We start from the raw sequence: 7886 nt of genomic DNA, 5'->3' as shown, positions 1-7886 counted from the left end.
TATTGTGGCCTCTCCCGTTGCGGAGCACAGGCTCCGGACGCGCAGGCTCAGCGGCCATGGCTCACGGGCCCAGCCGCTCCGCGGCATGTGGGATCCTCCCGGACCGGGGCACGAACCCGCGTCCACTAGCATCGGCAGGCGGACTCCCAACCACTGCGCCACCAGGGAAGCCCAGCAAGGGCACGTAAGGACACGTTTTAATCGGTAATGTACTACTGCAACAGGGAAAACAGTCCAGCAGGGACTGACCCCATCTTTGATTTGTACAGAGGTGACTGGGTCTTTAAGGGAGAGTGAGAAAGTAAGGAGGGGTGAGCAGAAGCTCAGTAGAATCAGGGGAAGTGAGACCTTACAAAAAGCAGGAGAGAGATGGAGGGATTGGTCCATGGGAAATGCATCTGGTTTGCCAGCTGGCACTTATGGAAGTCCATCTCCTCCCCTCCCACAGAGGCTGGAGACAGGGGTCCTATCGTCAGGTCTTGGCTGGAACAAACAGCAAATTCTTCCGGCAGCCTTGAGTTTGCTCAGGCAGGCACTTTAAGGGGAGCTAGAGTCATCCTTGGGAGAAGGACTTGCACTGCTAGAAACCGGGTTAGTGTTTGTTCAACCAAGTTTGAGAAGAAGACTCAGGAGAGTCGGGCTAGGGTTCGGTCAAGGAGAGAATCTTTGCCAGAAGCCCTGCCCCTAGAGACGCAGGCAGGGAAGAGGAAGGAAAGGGAGGGCTTAAAAGTGACGCGTGACGTGGACACTTCTGCCCACGTCAAACGCAGTGTTCACAGTTAGATGGATGGTTTTGAGAACTGGAAGCATCCTCGTTCAAGTCAGGGGAACCACTGACCGAAAACTGCCCTCCCTGGCCAGGCTCCATAGTAACCACTTGCGGTGAGTTATCTCACAACAGGAGGTCCTAGTAAGGAACGTGGAACTAACAAGCTACCACCAACCGGAAGAATTCGGGAAAGGCCAAAAGGAAAGAGGAGATGCCAGTCCATATGTCCTACCAACCTCCCAGAATCCTCCTCGCTGAATTCCACCTTGGCTGAGTGATGCACATGGCTCTCAAGGAGAGCCATTCCCTCTCCTCTTTCTCCTTTCATTAGACTTCCCTCTTGAGATAATGTAATCTAGGATGTGATTTGACACTTATCTTGTTAAGATGAACAATGAATACTTTGGCTGCCAATCAAGTGTAGAAAAAGTCCACATTTTTCAAATCAGTCAAGTAACTGTCAAATCACTTCATTCTGCTTTTCAGATATAGCTCAAGCTATGAGAATCCCCAGAGTTTTAAATTCTGAGCGCTTTTTAATGGTCTTTTGAAAACTAAACCAAAATGAACTCGATCTTGAAAGTGATACTCTTATTCAAAAAAACTTTTATTGAGGCCTATTAAATACAAGTCCCTGTGCCTACACATGGGAATGAAAAGAAGACTGTGTGAAGTCACCTACAGGCTAGGAGTGGAGAAATGTACTATTGATTATAATCTAAGGTAGAATAACATCAGGTTAGAACCTATAAGAGTTCGTTCCTCTATGGGAAAAGAATCTAAAAAAGAGTGGATATATGTATATGTAGAATTGATTCACTATGCTGTACACCCGAAACTAACACAACACTGTAAATCAACTATACTCCAATAAAGACAGAAAACAAAAAAGTTTGTTCCTCTTTGTTAAAAAAAAATCAGAACTAGTAACAAACAACTGGAAAATAAACTTTAAAATCATACCATTTGAAAGAAATCAAAATGCATGAAATCCTTAGAAATAAATTTTATAAAATGTATGCAATATCTATACATTTAAAACTGATAAAAATTAAAGAAGACCTGAATATATAGAGAGATATACCATGCTCATGGATTGGGAGACACAGTTGTTAAGATGTCACTTCTCCCACAACTGATCTACAGATTTAATGAGTCCAATCAAAATCCCAGCAAGCTTTTCTGTAGAAATTGAAGAACTGATTCTAAAATTTACATGGAAATGTAAAGAACTTGTAATGGCTAAAACAATTACAAAGAAGAACAAAGTTGGAGAATTTACTGTTTGATTTCAATATAAAGCTATAGTAATCAAGACAGTGTGGAATGTTAGCATAAAGGTAAACATATTGATCAGTGGGACAAAAAACTGAATAGAGAATTCAGAAATAGATCCACAGTTACATGGTCAATTGATTTTTGACCAAGTTGCCAAGATAATTCAATGGGAAAAATAGTCTTTTCAATAAACAGTACTGGAACACTGGATGTTTATTGAAAAAAAAGTGTACTTTGACCCTTATCACAGACCCAAATATTAACTTGATATATATCAAAGGCCTAAACATAGCAACCAGAACTATAATACTGGTAGAAGAAAACAGGAGAGTGTCTTCACAATCTTAGGGTAGGCAAAAATTTCTTACACAAGACACAAATCTTTGGCTCTTCAGAAGACATGGTTAAGAAAATAAGGAGGCAAGCCTCACTGGGAGAAAATATTCATAATACAGATTTATGACAAAAGGTCTGTAGCCAGAATATATAAAGAGTTCTGACAACTCAATCATAAACAACCCAATAAAAATGGGTAAAATATTTGAACTGACATATCACAAATGATATGAATGACCAAAAAGCATGTGAAAAGAAACTCAACATTAATAGTCATGAGAGAAAACATTGTAAATCAACTATACTCCAGTAAAATTTTTTTTTAAAAATAGTCATCAGAGAAATACAAATTAAAGTTAGGAGATGTCACTACACACCCATTAGAATGGCTAAATTTAAAATAAAAAAGAAAGATTTCCTCTGTCTGCCATCCACTGAGAGTGAATACACAGCAAGAGCAGATTTAAAGAAGAGATAATTTAAGCAGTTGAACACATGACAAGTTTGAGGTGCCCGGAGCACATACACATTGAGATAACCTCATGTAGACAGAGGAGGAGCCAGAACTGGAGACAGAAATAATTGATGCATAGATGAGAGGAAAGGTAAAGTCCTGGAGTGGATAAGAGTTCCCAAGCAGAACATGTAACTTGAGATGAGGCACAGGACAAAACCATAGGGAACATCACCATTTAAAGGACAGATGGAGAAAGAAAAGTCCAGGAGATAGAGTAAGAAGGCACAGCCAAAGAAGGAAGAGGAAAAGTTTCAGGGAGAACTCCTAGAAAGAAGGAATGGACAACGGTATCCAACACACTGCAGATACAACGTGTCCAATACTGCAGATACAAGTGTCCAATACTACAGATACAAGTGTCTAATACTGCAGATACAAGTGTCCAGTCCTACAGATACAAGCGTCCAATACTGCAGATACGACGTGTCCAATACTGCAGATAGGAAAAGTGTCCAATACTGCAGATAAAAGCGTCCAATACTGCAGATATGACAAGCATCCAACACTGCAGATAAAAGCGTCCAATACTGCAGATACGACAAGCGTCCAATACTGCAGATACAAGTGTCCAATACTGCAGATATCACGTGTCCAGTACTGCAGATACGACAAGTGATATAAGGTCTAAAAAGAGTTTCTTGGGCTTTCATCTAAAAGTTCCTACTGACCTTAACAGGTCAACGTGTCCTGTTTTCACCGGAGTGGTAAGAGCAAAAGTAAAACGGCAGCGGAATAAGAAATTCGTAGAGGAGATGAGGAAGGGCCAACGAAGGAATCAGACCATTTTTCGACAGTTTTCACTGCCAAGATGGAGTTAGATAGAAATTGAGCATGGAAGAGAATGATTACAGGTTTCAGATAGTGCCCTTTTTTAAAAACAAGAGAAAATAAGAAAGTTTTTATTCTTATGAGAGTGTATGAGGACTAAGAAGTAACAACTAAAATTAACCACACAAGAGAGGAATACGTGGCCAATGACATGAGCTTCCTGAGGGTTAGGGAGTATATGCCACATGCAAAATCAGAGACAGTCTAAGTGGAAGAAGCAAATACATTTGGACATATGGCAAGAAGCTGAAGGAGGACTTGCCTGGAGAATGTCCATTAATTAATAAAGTGTGTGTGGTCCTCTAGGGGAGGATGATGGACTGGGCAAATGATAAGAGATGATGCCAAAGGCTCACATTCTGTCTTATTCCCACATCTTCTCTGGGGCACGTGAAGTTAAAAACACAAACGTATTATACATGAGGGACAAAAGCATTTCTTCTCCCCCAAACCCCCATCTCTGAGCAAATCTCCTTGGGGGCATCAGGCTCCTTAGAGAACTCACTGTGGGAGTGGGCACTGCAGAGAAAATGGTGGGCTCACGGGAGCCAATGCCCTGTCCATCATGCATCCCTGAGGGACCAGCTGCTCCCCTGCAGTCCCCCGCAAGAGCGCTTAAGCAACTTCCTTCCTTCCTGCGTCACTCCCACGGCCCCCCAGCCCACTCCACTGGAGGCTCCCATGGCAGATCAATTCCCCATTCACATACCTTGCACTCTGACAGCTGTCTCCTTCGACAGCCTCCTTCCTGCCTCTCTGCCTTGTCCCTGGACCCCCTCTCCAGTCTTCTCCACTTGTTCCAGGAACCCTGCCCTCCTGGGGAGCCTCTGAGTGCCCCAAACACTTTCTGATTTTCTGATTCAAACACTTCTGCATCTTATCTCCCCTAATTGGCTCTGCCACACATAGAAGTGTTGAAGATTAACGCGACATAATCTATCCCAAATAAAATAACAATTGATCAGATTGTGTATGCCATGCCCAAGTCCTCTTTTCTAGCAAAATCTTATTACAGTTTTACGAAGCAGCTTGCTACCCGCAGTTATTATAAATTGCTCTATCGATGTGATTTTTAATTTGGAGCGCTGGATCCAGGTAGATAAATAGCCTATTTCCTTCAACCATTATCAAAATAGTCACTTGTTTTCATTATTTGAACACTCCAATAAGGAAGCCAAATCATAGCTTCAAAAGTAAGAGGCCAAGAACATGACAATCCAGAAACTGAGAAAAAAACCATTCTGCCTCAGAAGTTCAAGTTTAACACAGCACAACAAAAAGGGGTCATTAATATAAATTGAATTCCTACACAGTATATATGTATATACATATTAGTTTTTCGTTTAATCCATGCAACAAACTAGTGTGGTTGGCTTTATTTTCCCCATTGTACAGAGACGAGAAAAATGAGGTTTAGAGATCGACTTTCCCAAGTTTACACGCTCAACTGACAGCAAAACAAGTTAAACTTAGTATTTTCTGATCCTAAACTCTTAAGAGCAAAATAATTGTTTTCCTGCATGAAATCATGCGACTTGTTAGTTTCTAGGCTATCTGCCGAGATATTTCCTGACGTTGCCCTTCCACTAAATGTATAATCAGATAACAGCTTCAGAGTAGGAAAAAGGCATATATTTTGACCTTACTCTTCTCTGATTCTATTTCGTGCCACACAAGATCACTTTCTCTAGACTGATTTTCACAAGATTCATCAAAATAATATTTATGTCTAAGCTGCAATGTCTATGTACAACAAAATAGATACCAAGAGAGTAATGACAGAGTTAGAAGTGAGTATATGCGGGGTTTAGCTCTTCCTCTATATAATTTTATGGCAACAGTTTGACTTTGGGGGGTCCATCCCATGAGCATGTGAGCTATGGAAGATGTAGCTACAAGAGGAACACGGTTTTCAAAAATGACCTTACTGAGTATCTATCATGTGTAAACCTTGTGCTGTGGGTCGTATGCAGAGAAGTTCCCTCCAGAAGCTGGTGACCTGGAGCCACTGCACTTACAACAGTGATTTCTTGTTACTGAAAACCTGTTTTGAATTTCTCTTCTAGCATTGCCTCGATTTCGGAAATCGTTTTCTTGGTGGATGTTTCCACTCATTCAGTTAATACTTTTGATCACCTTCTCTTCAGGTCCTGCAGGTGGGGTCTTGAATTTGATTTTGGAAACCACCAAAGACAAATCAAAGTCAAGTTATTAACCAAGGTTTAGGTCCAATGAGGCAATACAATTTTTTAACATGCGTGGTTCTCCGGGGTGGCTATTAAATTCCTTCAAAGCAGTTTCAGAACTCATTTCAAAAGTCAAGCTGCTCAAGAGTCTGGTTGCATCCCCAGCTATCTCTTCCTTGAATCTAATGAGTCATCATGTGACTTGCTTTATTCACAGTCTAATTACCTATACCTAATACTAAAATGTATGTTTCCCCCATCTGAGAGTTGAAGGCTAAGTTTAGGAGCTCTCTTTCAAGTCTTTCTAACTTTACAGGATGCAAACAGTGTGTTCCATAGGCTTCCTTTAGTTTCCCTTCCTGGCTGCTTTGTTACTGTTTCCTCACTCTCTTTCTCTCTCTAACACATTGACACATTTTCTATTATTTAAACTCCGTTTCAGGCAACTTTGTACCAGGTTCCTTTTTCTTCCAAGGGGTTTATTTTGCTCCCTGGCTGTTTGAGGGTGAGGATGTGCCAGCATTCACCCTCCTTAGAATGGGGATTTATTACAGCACAAATCATCTCCCCACCCACAGCGCTTACACCCTCTCTGCCCCGGTGCGTTTTCTGTGCCAGTCTGAAGAAGACGCCTTAACAGAGGTCCTTCACCGTAACATGCCCAGCTCACAGAATCCTATCTTGCAAAGCCCACACTTTACAGCGTAACTGAAAATGGGCAAGTTTGCCCTGCCTCTGGTGTGACTCCAGACATCTGAAATGTGAGAACATGGTGCTTTTATGCTGAAACATTACACAGTCCCCAGAGTGCGGAACCGCCTTCCTCCGGCTGCTGCTATTTTACAGAGAGAGGGGCAGAAAAACCAGTTTCCATACAAAGAATGTGTGCTTGGGAGGCGGGAAGTGGGGGGGAGGAGAGGGACCTGAAAGACGCCCCGGATTCGATGGAAAAGGACCCCGAAAGGACTTGTTAAAATCCCTCCTACAGGCTCCCAGAATACATAAGAACGGAGTAAAACACCACTCATCATCGGGGCTTTAAAAGCCACATTTCTTGGTCTCCAGAATGAATCTCTTTTGTCTGATGTTTGGAACCTTAGGACCAGAAGGAGGTGAGGTCTTGATCATAACCTGGGAATCAGAATTCTGTGGATCAAATGCTTTAAGAGAAGGTTCCCTTCTCTTGTTTGAGCCTGATTTCTAAAGAAGCTTTTTCCCAGAAGATAAGGCAAAATCTATCAGTGCTTGATAAATATCTAGAGGATCGTGGAAAAATGAATCCCTTGGAACTCACTACCACTGTTCAAATATAAAGAAATGAACACAGAAATGTATGTCTTGTAGCCCCAGGGTAGATGGGGGAGGGTGGTAGGAAGAGATCCTCGCTGATTGGGGCACGCAAACCACACCCACCTCTCCCCACCGCATCCCTTCAGTCAGTCTGTCAACACACATTCACTCAGTACCATCTACACCCCAAGCATCTAGGCGGGTGCTGGGGCAGTCAGTATCCCCACCCTGCTCCTAGGGGACAGACTTCTCTTTCCTTTTCTCTCTCCCCTGACATTTAAAACGCCTCAGAGGGCTTCCCTGCTGGCGCAGTGTTTGAGAATCCGCCTGCCGATGCAGGAGACACGAGTTCGAGCCCTGGTCCGGGAAGATCCCACATGCCGCAGAGCAACAAAGCCCGTGTGCCACAACTACTGAGCCTGTGCTCTAGAGCCCGTGACCCACAACTACTGAGCCCACGTGCCACAACTACTGAAGCCCATGTGCCTAGAGCCCATGCTCTGCAACAAGAGAAGCCAGCACAATGAGAAGCCTGAGCACTGCAACGAAGACCCAATGCAGCCAAAAATAGATAATTAATTTAAGCCTCAGAGAATGATGCAGGTTCACCCAGAGACACTAACTCAGAGCAGACAGTGATTGTTCCAACAGAAACAAAACACAGGCCTGAGGTGTGAGAGGA

Source organism: Lipotes vexillifer, unplaced genomic scaffold (assembly GCF_000442215.2).
Source record: "Lipotes vexillifer unplaced genomic scaffold, Lipotes_vexillifer_v1.1 scaffold69, whole genome shotgun sequence".
Classification (NCBI taxonomy): domain Eukaryota; kingdom Metazoa; phylum Chordata; class Mammalia; order Artiodactyla; family Lipotidae; genus Lipotes; species Lipotes vexillifer.
This window is presented reverse-complemented; position numbering follows the sequence as displayed.